The sequence below is a fragment of the Apodemus sylvaticus genome, chromosome 2, assembly GCF_947179515.1.
Source record: "Apodemus sylvaticus chromosome 2, mApoSyl1.1, whole genome shotgun sequence".
Classification (NCBI taxonomy): domain Eukaryota; kingdom Metazoa; phylum Chordata; class Mammalia; order Rodentia; family Muridae; genus Apodemus; species Apodemus sylvaticus.
In genome coordinates, this window is record NC_067473.1 from 180,962,960 (window position 1) to 180,978,716 (window position 15,757).

The window sequence follows — 15,757 nt, forward strand, 5'->3', positions numbered from 1 at the left end:
ATTTTAATAGTTAATTTTTGCATCACCTCCTATTGGCTCCTTTTTAGATACTTATTTACTTTTACTTAATTAACATAATTATTTTACATCATTTCTCCCTTCCTCCTCCTCCTTTCTACCCCTTGCAGGTCCTCCCCTCCCAAATTCACACTCTCCTCTTCTTCAATTTGTTGTGACAAATGCATATAAACATAAATGAATAAACAAGCGTACAGTCAGTACTCAGTACAACATGACTCGGTACTGTCCATGTTGCTTACATGCACATGTGTCTAGGACTAATAAATCACTTGGTATTGAAGAACCATTCATGTGGGCTCATCCCTGGAAAAGACTAGCTCCCCCTCCCCCCACCACAGCACTTGTTCAATACTCATAGTTCTTCATCAAGGGGGAAGGCCCATGAGATTTCCACCTTCTGCACTGGGATGTCAAACTGATGTTCAGGTCTTGTTTAGGCAGCCGTATTGTTAGTGTACAATTTCCCTAGCGTGGCTAGAAAGTACAATCTCATGTCAGACCTGGTCCGATCATACAGCCATCTGTTCTCTCTTTCTTGATGGTCTCTGAGCCTTGGGTGCAGGGGCTGTGTTGTAGTTGTACTCACAGATGTTGAGCACTCTGTGATCCATTTCTCTCTCTATTTTGACCAACAGTGGTTTCTGCAACAGTTTCCACCTGTTGTGAACAGAAGCTCTTTCACAGGGGTGAGAGCTACACTCACCTGTGGATATGCAGACAAGTATTTAAGATGCAGTTAAGAATTTTGTAATGGGGGCTGGAGAGACGGCTCAGCAGTTAAGAGCCTTGGCGACTCTTCCCAAGGTCCTGAGTTCAAATCCCAGCAACCACATGGTGGCTCACAACCATCCATAACGAGATCTGACTCCCTCTTTTGGATTGTCTGAAGACAGCTACAGTGTACTTACATATAATAAATAAATAAATGTTTAATTTAAAAAAAAGAAGAATTTTGTAATGATTCACAGACCAAATGAAGCTCAAGAAGGAAGACCAAAGTATGGATATTTTGGTCCTTCTTAGAAGAGGGAACAAAATACTCATGGAAGGAGACACAGAGACAAAGTGTGGAACAGAGACTGGAGGAAAGACCATCCAGAGACTGCCCCACCTGGGGATCCATCTCATATACTGTCACCAAACCCAGACACTATTGTGGATGCCAACAAGAACTTGCTGACAAAAGAAGTCTGATATAGCTGTCTCCTGAGAGGCTCTGCCCATACCTGACAAATACAGAGGTGGATGCGCTCAGCCAACCATTGGACTGAGCACAAAGTCCCAATGGAGGAGCTAGAGAAAGGACCAAAGAGGCTGAAAGAGCTTGCAGCCCCATAGGAAGAACAACAATATGAACCAACAGTACCCCCAGAGCTCCCAGGGACTAAACCACCAACACATGGAGAGACCCATGGCTCCAGATGCATATGTAGCAGAGGATGGCATTGTTGGACATCAAAAGGAGGAGAGGCCCTTGGTCTTGAGAAGCTCAATGCCCAGTGTAGGGGAATGCCAGGACAGGGAAGCAGGAGTGGGTGTTGGTGAGCAGGGGAAGGGGGGATGGGATAGAGGGTTTTCAAAGGGGAAACCAGGAAAGGGGATACTATTTGAAATGTAATAAAGAAAATATCTAATAAAAAGAATTATGTAATGGGTGGAGGTTCTCCTTTAAGACCCATGACCTCACTAGTCCTAGGTAGTTGACTAAATCTCCAGTATCAGATGATTTCCCTCCTATTGGATGGGATTTAAGTCCAACTAGACAGCTGTTGGTTATCATCAAGGGTAAGTGCTACCTTGGCAGCTTCAAGGATATCTTGCCATGCTGGTCCTTGTGGTTCCTGCTCATTATAGCTGGGTAGGACTATTGATTGTTTTCCTCCCTTGGCAGCTGGCATATCGATTTCCAGTACTGTGGAAGCTAGTCCTCAGGGAGGAGGCTTTCCTGTCAGTTCCAGCTAAAATCCTGAGTCCTATGTCCGAAGTACATGGAGTCTTCAGCCACAGGGTCTTACCTTCCCCTTCTCGGAGATAACCAAGAGCAGTAGCAGCAGCATTTGGCGAGTTTTGGGCGATCCTGATCAACAAGTTGAAAGGAGGTTTCTCATGCCTGGTATTGGGGTTTTTATTAATAATCCATGGCTTTTTGTCACACCAGGTGAAATAACTTCATTTAAAATATATAATGTGTATATCTATGTAACTTTAGGATTCCCTGTGTCTTTTTCAAGCATGAGTAGTGTAATTTATCTCTCTTACCTCCTCTTTTCTATTGTCCCCCCTCCCTCCTCCCCAAACAAAGCCCCTCCATCGCTTTTCCTAGTTTCTCTCTCCACATCATCTGTATCCAGCTATTCTACGCTGAGCTACCCGTACACCCCCAATCCTGGTCCCTCGTTCCTGGTTACTATAGTTACTCACACCTGAAGATTTAGAGTTAGAAATCACAGATAAGAGAGAAAAATGCAATGTTGTTCTTTCTGAGCCTGGGTTTCCTTACTCAGTATGGTATCTTTCCAGTCATTCGTGGCTACCTGGCAAGTTTGAAGTCAGCCTGGCTTACATGAGATCCTGTCTCAAAAGAAGAAAAGAAGAATTTGAGAAAGAATTTGCAAACTAATACTATTTATGATAATATATTTAAAAAACAAGGCTTTTAGTATTGGTCTAATACACTGTGCTCAAAGCATCATACAAGGACACAGTCGAGCACAAGAGAGATCATCATGAGTGCTTAGACAGAAATATTAGAAATCAATTATATTGCAGAGTTGATGATTCAGGGTTATTAGGGTGTCTTAATTCACCTTATGATTTATAGTCAATAGATCAAAATCCAAATAGGCAATTGTACTTGTCTAAATGCACATGAGTGATTGTCGTTGTCAGCATCTATGTAGAGACACAAAAAGGTCCTAGAGTAGCCAAAGAAATCTTAAAGAGGAAAGACTCTTAGGACTTATGAGATTTTAAGGGATGCTAAAGAACAGAAGTAGTTAAAGATGGTGTAGGCTGAACTCAAGACTGTACGTATAGACCAGAAGAGAAGAAAGGGTTCAGAAGACACACACGTAAGCAGTCACATGATTCAAGACCAAAGTGAATTTGAGTAAGCAGAAGGATTATATTTCAATGAATGGAACTCATTCTTGGATGTGGCATGAATCCCACCTTATCCACAGATAGTTACATGTAAGTCTTCTAGGAGTAGCTTAGAAGGGTATCTTTAGAATCTTTGTTAAGTCAAAGATCTCTTCAAAATGACAGATGAAACCACTAATGGTTAGAGCGCTATAACTGGACTCCGTCAGGTTAGGAAGTACTGTTGGATAAAAGTCAACATTAAGAGAATGATAAGGAAGCCACAGACTGCCAAAAAAATACTAGAACTCACATGTTAAACTCTGTGTTCATTAGGAGACCTTTTAAAGAACCCCGTCTAAGATCAATATGTAGGAAAAAAAATCAATTCAACAACAAAATCAAGCAGAGATCTGAGTATGTCTTTGTAAAGTGTTCAGCAGTAGCACTCGGGAAGTAATGGGAAGTTAAGACAACTGTCAGTGAGGTCTGTTTCCAGCGTCCAGTGTGCTGGTATGAAGAGCCTGGTGTGCCTGCTCACCAGGAAGCAATGACCGATAGTGGTCTGTCTTACAATAAGATGAGTAACACACATCTAGACCCTCTAGAAGCTGTCCTAGTGGGAGACAACAGTCTTCAATAAATGTTTATTGAAGAAGATCTACAAATGTGGAAACAGGGAGCCTCCTGGGAGCTGAGGCTGTGGCTTCCTCAGTGACCCTTTCCTGTCTGTTCAACAAAGACTCCATTACAGGCAGGAAGGCCCAAGGAAAGGCTCTCCCGGAAGACATTCCTCTGCCACTTCCCAGCTCCTCCAACCCTTCTGATGTCCTCTTCCTAAGAGAGTCATGTCGAGAGCTGTCAGGAACTGCTGGAGATTCTGGGCCCAGCACATAGCATATGATCTCAGCCACAGAGCTTATCATTTAGGATAAAACAGGACCAGGAGAGTACGGAGTTAAATAATCAAACTGAGCCTGCGTTGTCAACACTGGATGCTCTAGGGGAGAATCAGTCTTCTGCCTGAGGTCTCAAGATACCTGCAGAGACTATTTCAGATGTGATTAAGTAGAGGACACAACGGTAAGGCAGACGGTAAGACAGTCATAATCAGCATTTAGAAACTGTCTTCATTTTCTTCATTCCTGTTGGCCTGCCTTCTGCTGTTGTGACAAACGCCTGAGATCCGAGCCTGGTTTGGCTCCGGGTTTCCTAGGTTTCTGACGATGGCCACAGGGCCTGGAGGTTTAGCCCTGTGGAGGCCTAAGAACCAAGAGGAACAGTATCGGGAGCATCCACAGTTCGCCTATGTTCCTAGCCCAGTTACTTTTCTTATGCCAGCTTTTGCCTGTTGACTTGGAAGGGTTTTAAAGTTTTAAAAGGACTAATAACTTATATTTCCCAAGGTGTCCTTTGTACACTAATTTTGTTTATATTTTTTGTTATACAGATTTTGCTATTGTATGTAATTAATCAGTATAGTCCTTAAAGAAAGAAAGGAAGAAAGGAAGAAAGGAAGAAAGAAAGAAAGAAAGAAAGAAAGAAAGAAAGAAAGGAAGGAAGGAAGGAAGGAAGGAAGGAAGGAAGGAAGGAAGGAAGAAAGAAAGAAAGAAAGGAAGGAAGGAAGGAAGGAAGGAAGGAAGGAAGAAAGAAAGAAAGAAAGAAAGAAAGAAAGAAAGAAAGAAAGAAAGAAAGAAAGAAAAAAGAAAGAAAGAAATCATTAGAGGAGTGTACAGTGGAGAAGGTCAGGTAGCAACAAGACAGAGAAGATAAGGCCATCTTCTTATCACCTTCAGGGGCACGCCCCAATGCCACCGGGCCCTGCTCTCAAGTGTCTGCCACCATCCAACAGAACATCAGGCTGATGCGAAATGTTTGTAGACATTTCTCATCCTAATTAAGGTGATTCCCATAAACCAAACTCTTGACCCTTTCCTTTAGGATCTATTTGGTCCTATTAGGAACATCTTTTCAAGCTGTTACTTTCTTATATTTCAAAAAGCAGAGGGAGGCAGGGAGGGAGGGAGGGAAAGGGAGAAGGAGAGGGAGGGAGGGAGGGAAAGGGAGAAGGAGAGGGAGAGGGAGAGGGAGAGGGAGAGGGAGAGGGAGAGGGAGAGGGAGAGGGAGAGAGAGAGAGAGAGAGAGAGAGAGAGAGAGAGAGAGAGAGAGACACTCATGCACCAAGGAGCCTGGAAAGAGGACTCAGCAGTTAAGAGTGCTTGCTGCTCTTCCAAAGGATCAAGAGTTCAGCTCTCAGCACTCAGAGAGGGGGCTCTCAACTCCCTGTAACTGATACCCTCTTCTGGCCTAGACACAGACACACATGCATGCACATACAGACACACACACACACACACACACACCATACACACACGCATGCACACACAAATAAAAAATAAATCTTATAAAACTAACTAAATAAAAAAATTTTAAGAATCAGAATAAAGAAATATTTTCCATGCCAATAGAAATAGCTACAAATAACACCCGCTGCCTGCAGGAAGACACTTGGGAGGGGTGGGGCTGGTGGAAAGCTGGAGACAGTCTACATGGAACAATTAATGCACTACAGTTTGTTTAATGCCTGTTCATTGTTTGTTTGGGTGTGCGACTATTGTAGGTTTGCATAAGAAATCCAAAATTCTGAGTTTTAAATGAAAGCCCTTAATTATTTCACAGTTATGCTAGGCTCCTGTCTGCAAGCACAGCAGAGTGTCATTAATATGTCAGGGGTTGCTCTCCCATGCAATGGGTCTCAAGTTGGGCAAGTCATTGGTTGGCCATTCCCTCAGACTCTGTTCCGTCCTTATCCCTGTGTATCTTGTAGGCAGGGCAAATTTTGGGTCAAAGGTTTTGTGGGTGGGTTGATGTCCCCCTCCACCGGAAGTCTTGCATGGCTACAGTGGCTACAGGAAGTGTCACTTCAGGCTCCATATTCTTTGCAGCTGGGGTCACTCCCATAGCTTCCCAGGTACCCCCACCTTTGAAGGTCTCTAAAGCCAGAGATGCCCCCAACCGATTTCCATCCTTTCTCCCAGGCCTCCCCTCAATTCTCCATACACCTGATCCCCACCCAGGTTTCGTTCCCCTCCCCATGCCCTCTCCCACCCAGCTCCCTCCCTCCGTCAGCCTCTAATGACTACTTTATCTCCCCTTCTGAGTGAGATTCAAGCATCTTCCCTTATGCCTTCCTTGTTATTTAGCGTCTTGGGTCTGTGGAGTATAGTGGCATGGTTATCCTGTACTTTATGGCTAATATCCACTTATCAGTGAGTACATACCATGCGTGTCCTTTGGGGTCTGGGCTACCTCACTTGCAGTGCCACTTTCTAGTTCTATTCATTTGCCTTCAAATTTCATGATGTCATTGTTTTTAGTGGCCAAGTAATACTCCATTGTGTAAACGTAACAGATGATCCATTCCTCAGTTGAGGGACATCTGGGTTGTTTCCAGTTTCTGGCTATTACAAACGAGGCTTCTGTGAACACAGCTGAGCAGGTGTCCTGGTGGTACAGACACACAAAAGGTCCTGCGAGCACCTTTTGGGTAGAAGGAATCTTAAAGCAATCACATGGAAGGTGACAGAGACACAGGCACCGAAGGCCCTGGTCCAGATACAAAGGGGAGCAGAGATTAAAGTTTTTCTGAAGTCGAGTTTCCACTTGGGATTCTTTCTTTCAAACCTGCAGGCACTCAAAGAATACCCTTCCATGCTGTTCTCTAGAGCACACCCTGGCTTGGGTGCTGCCGACAGAAAGCTATGTGCCTTCACACAAGAGAAGATCTAGTTCTCGGAGGCAGTCTGGAAAAAACACAAAGAGGAATGAATTGGTAGAGCGCACTGGGTGGGGGGTCATTCCCAGCCATGCAGAAACCATGCGTGGTAGAGCATGACTAGTACTAGTACTCAGCAAGTGGAGGTGGGGGGATATCAGAAATTCTTAGTTGTTGTTGGCTACATAACAAGTCACAAAAGCAACAAGGGAAAACTTCAGAGTAAGCACATGGCGGGCAACGTGGGGACACATTCTCTTGATGGGATCAGTCCAGCTGTGGACAAGGCTACGCACTGGTCCGTCCTCCCCCGGGCAGGGTCCTCAAACCCGACACCATTTAATTGATTTATGCAAAATGTGTTTAATGAAAGGGCACAGATCAGCTGTGTCTGGGGTGGGGCGGGGGATCGGCGAGGCAGAACAATGGAGGGGGAGAGAGAGAGAGAGAGACCTGGGTTTGATTGACTGTAGAGGGCTCACGGGAATGCACAGATGTCAATTATATGTGTTAAGTATGCATAATCTATTGCATACCAATTATACCTGAATGAGGTTGTTAAAATACCTAAATATTTAGAACGGAACAATACAGAAGGAGGGAAGGAGAGAGGAACAACATGTGTGCTACACACTGAGGTCTTAAACATGCATTTTTATTGAGATGATCAGGGAGATGCTTTATAAACTTTTGTAAGTCTCTTTTAATTAGAAATTTAATTTGTGGTTTTCTAATTCTCGTAAACGCTGTTGGAAACACGCCATTATTGTGCGAGGTGTTTTTCTTTTCTTTCTGTTTTGCCTTTCCAGGTCAGGGTCTCATGTAGCCAAGGCTGGACTCAAAGTCCAGATGCCCTGCCTCCAAATCTCAAGTGCTGAGATTTCAGGCACATGCCACCGCCTAGATGCTGGTTCTTTTTGTTTTTGTTTCATTCTTACTGGTTATTTCTTACCCCTCTCTGCCCCTCCCCGTTTGCCCCCTCATTTCCCCTGCTCCTTCTCCCCTGAAGCCCCCACCCCACCCCTAGCCTTTTAGTGTGCCATTTTCTCTGAACTATCGAAAATTTCTGTTTCCAGAGGCAAGCTGAGCCCAGCCCGACTGGCCTTTCCCGGAAGCCTTCATTTCCTTCTTAGCTGTTGTTTCGGGGGCTTGTGCTTGTGGAGACGGTGTGTTCAGTCCGGGAAACGTTTACACCCAGACTGGGGTCATTTCTCTTTAGTTTGAAAGATTGGTCTCCTTTGGAGCCTTGTGCGCTTTGATCCACAGCTGCCGAGGGGCTTCCCTAGGGACAGATGCTCTTCGGGTGTGGGGTGTGGTCGGCATTGGATTGGGGCGGGGCTCCGTTAGGGCTTGTTTTAAGGTAGTCGCACCGTGCGATTTGGTCTTTGGACTCACAGGTGCCCATGGATCCTTCGTCAAGGAGAGTGCCTCTGTTCTTTTCCCCTCCCAAAGTCAGTCAGGAAGATGCCTCTGAATGCGGGGCCCTTTACTGAGCAGATTTTTTTTTTTTAATGTTTTTCCTAGCTAAAGAAACTTGGCCAGATGGACTACACAAGGATTCTTTTATTTTTTATTTCGTTTTGCACAGGCTAGCCTCAAACTCAGTCTTAGCGTCCCTGGTGCTGAAGTGAGCGGCGGTACATGCGGTCGTCGTCACCCTGTTTCACTTTGGCAATCCTTTCTGCTTCTTTCCTAACTGCCTGCCGCCTCCCTTTACCCTCACTGCACACTGATGCTTGGTAGCTCTCACCAAGGGCAAACATCTTCAAGACCGAGTTCAGGAGCCAATCATCTTTACATTCCCCAGAGAGGTCATGGCGCATGCATGCTTACCCAGAGAACAGTTTGTAAAAACAAGCAAGCCGGGAAAGGGGAAAGCATTCGGAATGTAAACTAAGAATATAGAAAATTAAAACAAAACAAAACAAAACAAAAAAACCAAGCAAGCGGGTTGGCTATATCCTCATCTAACACCTTGTGTGCTAGCGCCCCCTCGTGTCCAGTTAAATGTCTAAGGAAGCTCAGGTTAACGTGAATTTTGAACTTATCCTAGGAAACCATGTCTGACTGGGTCCTTTCATTCAAGATCTTTTCCCTCCTGTCGCTAAGATTGACTGGCAGAAGAAAGGACGGCAGCAGGCGCAGGCACGGACATTTTTCTTGATGGCAGCTCTCTTGTTAGCCAAGGTCTCCTCACAAATGCTTTTACTTCGCTCTAGTAATGGAGGATAAAAGCATTTTATTGATTCTAAAATAGACCCTTTTCATGTTTTGACGTTTCTGAGATCGAATTGCCGCCTGCGATTGCTGCCTTGCTTCTTATACCTTAGTTATGTCTACGGGCAAGCATCGGGCCGCAGTCATTTCCTACTGTCGGGAAAACTTGGTTATAGGCGTCTAGGGTGCACATCGGTTCAGTTGGGGACATTTGTTTGGTTGGGTTTTTTGTTGTTGCTGTTCTTCTGTTTTGTTTGATGGGTTTTTTTTTTTTTGGTTGTTGTTACATTTAGGCCATTTTAAGAGCTCTAAATATTAATAATTTTATATGTGCATGTATAAAGTTACAGGCCATTGTCCACACAAAGAGGCAGGGAGATGGTATGAAAGGACATAAATTAGCATAAATTTGTTACATTTTGCAGAATGCATTGTCTACCATACCACAATGAGAAACAATCAAATCGCACAATCCCGAGAAGGGCAGATGGTGGCTGGGTAGAGAGATGTGTGAGACGCAGTTTGACGTGGACTCAGAAATGCCACTAAAGGTGAGGGAGAGTATGGCAGTCCTGTGTCAGCCCCACTGAAGAAACAGTTTTTAAATCTAGTAACAAGAGATTGGTGTAACCGGGCACTCATGGAGGAAGACTGCCAAGATGTCGGTCTGTCAGTGCCTGCTTGCTTTAATGCGGTTATGTGGGTGTGGCTTTGTGTATGTGTGCAGGTGAACATATAGATGTGGACGGAGGTCAGAGGACAGTTCAAAGGGTCATACTGAGAAGCGCACCCAGCTCCTGGAGAGCTTTTCTCTATTGGTCGTGGAGCTGGGCTCACCATTAGGCTGGGCTGGAAGGGCCCCCAGGGGTCCTCTCCCCTCCCTGGTGATTACAGGAACACAGCACAGTGATCTGCGGGTTATATGGGTGCTGGAGATCAAACTTGGGTCCTTGTGGTTTCCAGGCCAGCACTTTACTGACGGAACCATTATCCCCTAGGCCGGGTTGCCAGTGCCCTCTTTATTTCACAGAGCTTTGTCTTTGTGTGTGTGTGTGTGTGTGTGTGTGTGTGTGTGTGTGTGGTAGGCAACTATTTTGGAGAGATGATAAAATCTAGACAGAGATTTCTCAGTCATATTGGCGGTGGTAAAGGCATTAAGAATCCGATTATGGGCACCAGCTATAAAAATCAGCCTATCACTATGAAAATATGTCTGATTGCTGATGACCAGGAATTATCTTCCTCCATTTAATCTAAAGCCACATGATATTTTAAAAATGAGGCTCCTTCTGAAACTGCCTCTTCCTACACATGTCAGCTGGTGGGACAGCTTTTCCTTCTGCGTCACCACAGTTTGACTTAGGCTGTGGTTCACGTTCGTGTGCACTGAATGTTAGAGAAAAGGAAATGCTCTTCAGAAGCACTGGTGCCTTGCCAAGCCTGGCCAGCCCTGAGGCAATCTTCGGTTGAAACACGGATTTGAGCCCTCCAGGGCAGCAAAAGGCTCAGCCAACAGCCTTCCAGGTCCCACGTTAGTCTAAGGAGAGGCAGACAGAATGTTCTCACAGATCTGTCTTCTCAAAATCTACCATCCTAGGGAGGTGCTAAGCCAAGAAAAACAGCACACCTGAACAAAAAGCTCATTTGTCACCTAACACTCAGTCCTTGTTAAATTTTTACTCAACCGAAGGCAGGTCTTGCTGGCCAGACCGGCAGCAGGTCTCTGAAGGGCTGGGGTCACATACTTGCACTGCGGTACTTGGCTGCATTCAGACTTTAAAATATGGTTGTGTGGTGGACTCCCAATTGGGTGGGGGACTCCCGATCCTGATGTAAGATGCTGCATCATCTTGTTAAACAGCAAGAGAGCAAACAAACGGTTGTAACAAATGATTTATAGGACTGAAGACAAAAGGAAAGAAACATGAATGGCTAACAAATACTCCAAAAAGCATCCAGCATCTTTAGTAAGCCGAGACATGCAAATTAAAATCCTTTAAGACTAATCTTACTCCAGACAGAAGGATGAAGACAAATTCCAGGAAGGGATAGGGAAATGGAAACTCTTAGCCACTGTTGGTTGGGTAGAAAATGGCGCAGCCATGGCAGAAGCCAGTGTAGATGGTCCCCAAAATGTAATGATAGAACTGCCACTGTTATATTAGTCTTGAATATAATCCAGACATCTAATCAGGAAAGTTGGTCATGTCCGAAAACCTTTACCACATCCTGTCAGATGATCCTCAGCCTCTCAAGATGTTATTTCCCGCCCATTTCTTACTGTGGTCTATGCACTCAAAACCGCTCTGTATTAGGGAACAATTTGGTTTTGTTATTTCCCAGCCACACTCTCAAGGAAACTCTTAATTTATCACCTTCCCACTCCCCACCCCCACCCAGAGCTGGGGATGTAATTCAGTTTAAAGTGTGTGCCTAGCAGGCACAACACCCTGGTTCGATTGCCAGTGGACAGTAAAATGGACACGGAGACAGGAGACGGAAGTTTACAGATATCCTTAGGTACATAGTGAGTTTGAGGACAGCCTGGGCCACACACGAGACCCTGTCTTGAAAGAAAAGTTCTCATCAGCCATTGAAATATGCAGGGGTGTTTTGTTCCTCAGAACTGGTTTTCCCCATCTTCAAAGAACATCACTCTATGGAGACTGTATCTTCTAACCGATAGGGTGAAGAGTAACCTGCTGGTGCTCTTGAGGGCGTAGTATGCTAGCCAGGCATGGCAGGCTCTCCATCCCAAACACGAAAGCACCACAGAGAGGAGAGAACAGTGAAGAAGTCAAAGGAGTGTACTGTGGAGAGAGGCGGAAGTGGTGATGAAGGGAGGCGGAAGTGGTGATGAAGGGAGGCAGAAGTGGTGATGAAGGGAGGCAGAAGTGGTGATGAAGGGAGGAGGAAGTGGTGATGAAGGGAGGCGGAAGTGGTGATGAAGAGAGGCTGAAGTAGTAATGAAGGAGGAGGAAGTGGCGATGAGAGAGGCGGAAGTGGGGATGTGACAGCGATGACAAGCACGAGAGGGCTGGGGTTGACGGTGGATCATGTCAACGCCCAATAAAGCCAACAGGATGTTGCACAACAGCAATGGAGTGGGCTGGATGGGGTGGAGCAGTCAAGAGCTTAGGCAGATGCACATTGCCCCCAACAAGCTGCAGGATCTCCCTAAATCTTGGCAAAGTGGAGGCCCAAGATAGGATAGGTCCACCTACTAGATTCGAGCTTCTCGAAGGACTATGTCCTGTGATTCTGCTAAGGACCATGTGTAGGTCAGTGACCCTGACATGGCTGAGGTCCAGGTTGGTGTCCGTGAACTGTGCATGCTGCCACCTGAGGCGTACAGATATTCGTGGCCTGTGCCATGGCTTGAGACCGTTTCATGTCCGGGGGCCATGCTGTCCCCGGGGACCACGCTGATGTGAGTGGACTGATCTGCCATCGAAAACCATAAGCGAGAATGGGTGACAGAGCAACGGAGGTGGTCTGTGCTTCAGCCTGAGGCCATGCTGACATTTGTGGACAGTGCTGCCCACAACACGTTAATCTGAATTAGCCATAGTGCTGCCTGCCAAAAGCCATGGTGAGGTCTGGGTCTGTGCTGCCAGAGTGGGCCATGTCTGGGTCCATGGCCCTGTCCATGGCCTTACTGCAGCCAGGTCTGCTTTGATGCTTGTGGACAATGCTGCTGCCTACAGCCACACCGATGTGAGTGGCCTCTATTGCTACCTGCGTCCATGGTGATGTCAGGGCCAGTCCTATGCTACTGTTTAAGGGCCTAGTCTGGGTCAGCACACAAAGGTCCCTTACTGCAAAGGTCGTTGTTGGTATCCCAGCACTGAGGGTCGTGATGACATCTATGGTCTCTGCTGTAGCCAGGAGCCATGTTGATGTTCGTGGGATATGCTGCATCAGAGGGCCTCATCTGGTCAGGGCCCTACTGCAACAGGGAATCCTGTTGGTGGTCTGTGCTGATGACACCAGAAACTATGTGTTGGTGTTGGCAGAAACAGTGATGATAGAAAAGGAAGACACAGAATAAACCTGCTGCAGGTATCTGAGCCTATGCACCAAGGAGAAGAGCCCTGTGGACATCTCAAGACTACTTTAGAAACTGATGTCACCATCCCAGCCTTCACCTTTGTAAGAGCTGCTGACAAAACAGAGTGCCCAGGATGCCAGGCAGCCCTGTGATGATCTCAGGCACCTTGGCTGTGCCTGGACTCATAGATGGGGGCACAGATAACCTGCTTCTTACGATTACATAGTGCCCAGCCAGCAAAAGCTCAGGCGAAGGCTAACCTCTGAAATAGAGCCAGTCCCCAGGTCTCTTAGCCACCAGGAGGAGGCTGATAGCAACAGTCTCCCTCTCCACCTCAATGAACACCCTTGTCCAGACTCGACTGTCTTCTCCCCACATGCAAATGTGCAAACATCAGAATAGCCTTGGCTAACCTCTAACTTGATACCCATAAACACTTAATTGCCTTTTAAGTTGATCATAAAACTGTTCCCAGGATGTAGGGTTGGAGAGGTAGCTCTGTGGTTAAGAACACTTGCTGCTTTTCCAGAGGGCCCGAGTTCAATTCCCAGCACCTACATTGGGTGGCTCACAACCATTTTGTAACTCCAGCTCCAGAAAGCTCCAGCTCATGCCCCACCCCACGAGCACTCACACACATGTGGCAGGCACGCTACACACAAATAGAAAATGACAAATATAAAATCCTAAAATGTTCCCAGTGCTGAGGCTGGACTCCACCACCACCACCTCTGACTTCTCCGTTCGTAACTGGAAACTATAACTCTTGTGGCACAACCAACCAACCAACCAACTAACAACAACAGTCACTCTGCATAGAGGAACATTGAAACCTTGGCACATCCTCAAGTCCCTGAGATTGCACACAGTGAATTAGAAATCAATTTGATTACCTTCCTTTAATTCCTGATCTCATCTTGCTGCATTTTCAAAATAGCCCATGGCTTGTAATTATCCTGCTTTAGGCATAGCGGGGAAGGAATTCTTGAACATGCCTACGATTTTGGGCTCTTGCTATCTGTTTTTGCATGTTCAAGTCAAAATGGAGTAGAACACCTGGATTATAAAATTTATGTTGTAGGACCTAGAGATAGTCGGTGAGCAAAGCTAAGTCTGTTTTTGTCATCCAGTTATGGTAACCCCCATTTCTATGAAAGGTCTTCCTCACCCCAAGGAGCGACTCAGCTAAACAGTGTGCTTTGTCTCCACTCAGAATTGTCTGTCCTCAAATAGCTGTAGCCTAAAAGGCTACTTTGGAAATAAAGTCAGATAATTAATAAGATCTGTACCAAGGGTCTAGATCAATTTCCAAGAACTGTACCATAAAGGATGGACAAGGTGACTTTCTTGATGTCACTCCCTCTGAGGAAGTGTCTGATAGAACTGGGACACAAAGCCCAAGGGACAAGGAATTTGAAGCAATTACGTAAACAGTTTTGACCAGAAGGTGTGTGGCCTCTCAATGTCACCCACTTTGACTAGACGAGGAGTAGCAATGCCTTGCCTCATGTTAGCAATGAATGAGAGTCTCTCTGGACACACACACCGAAACTGACTCATTACAAACACAAACATGTTAGCAATGAATGAGAGTCTGTCTGGACACACACACCAAAACTGACTCATTACAAAGACAAACAATTTTATTGTTGGAAAAAAGAGACTTGTGTTTATTACTTATGCTATGTAGATGCATAATTTCTTGTCTGCTTTATACAAGATATAGAATCTTTCCTCTACCCGAGAGGAGTTCTTACACGTACCATGTAGTGTTTACTTTTTTTTCCAGTCTGGATAAATGGCTCAGTGGTTAAGCACGCTGGCTACTCTTGTAAAGGACCAGAGTTCAGTCCCCACAACTCATAACCAGTGGCTCACAACCACTCATAACCCCAGTGTGAGGAAATCTGACCCTCTTCTGCCCACCTCAGGCACTGCAGCTCTGTGGTACACAGACACGTATGCAGGCAAACCTTAAGACACATAAAAGTAAAAAAACTTTAAAAGTTACATTTATTCATTCAGTTTATAATTATGTATTATTTGTTTGCTTTACTATTTATTCACATGGCATACATGTGGGGGTCAGAGGGCAACTTTCCTTCTGTCTCAAGAGTTCCAAGAATTGAACTCAGGTCATTAGACTTGGTGCCAAGCCTCTTCACCCACTGAGCCATCTCGCCAGCCCCAGGAGGTGCTGCTACTGACACAGTGACTATAATTCTATATCTATTTTTTCCTTTAAATTTTGTATTTGACTTTTAAAACCCAATTAGCTTTGTGTGTACGTGTGCTTGTGTAGCTGCACGCATGTGGATGTTAGAGATGATTTTTAGGAGCCATCTCTCACCATGTGGACCTCAATGATCTAACTCAGGTCTTCCGGCTCCACAGAAGGCTCTGTACCCATGGTGCAATCTCAGCAGCTCCATAACTCAGTGCTTCTAAAACAATACTCTTAGTAGGCAGCAGAACTTTCACCCATATAGGAAAAGTCAAACAGGGTAGCCAAGGTAGGTACAAAGCACAGAGAAACTGGAGAAGGAAAGAACAGATGTGCTTCAAAGAAATAAACGGACTTCAGAAGCTTCATTGAAAAAAAAGCCATTTTA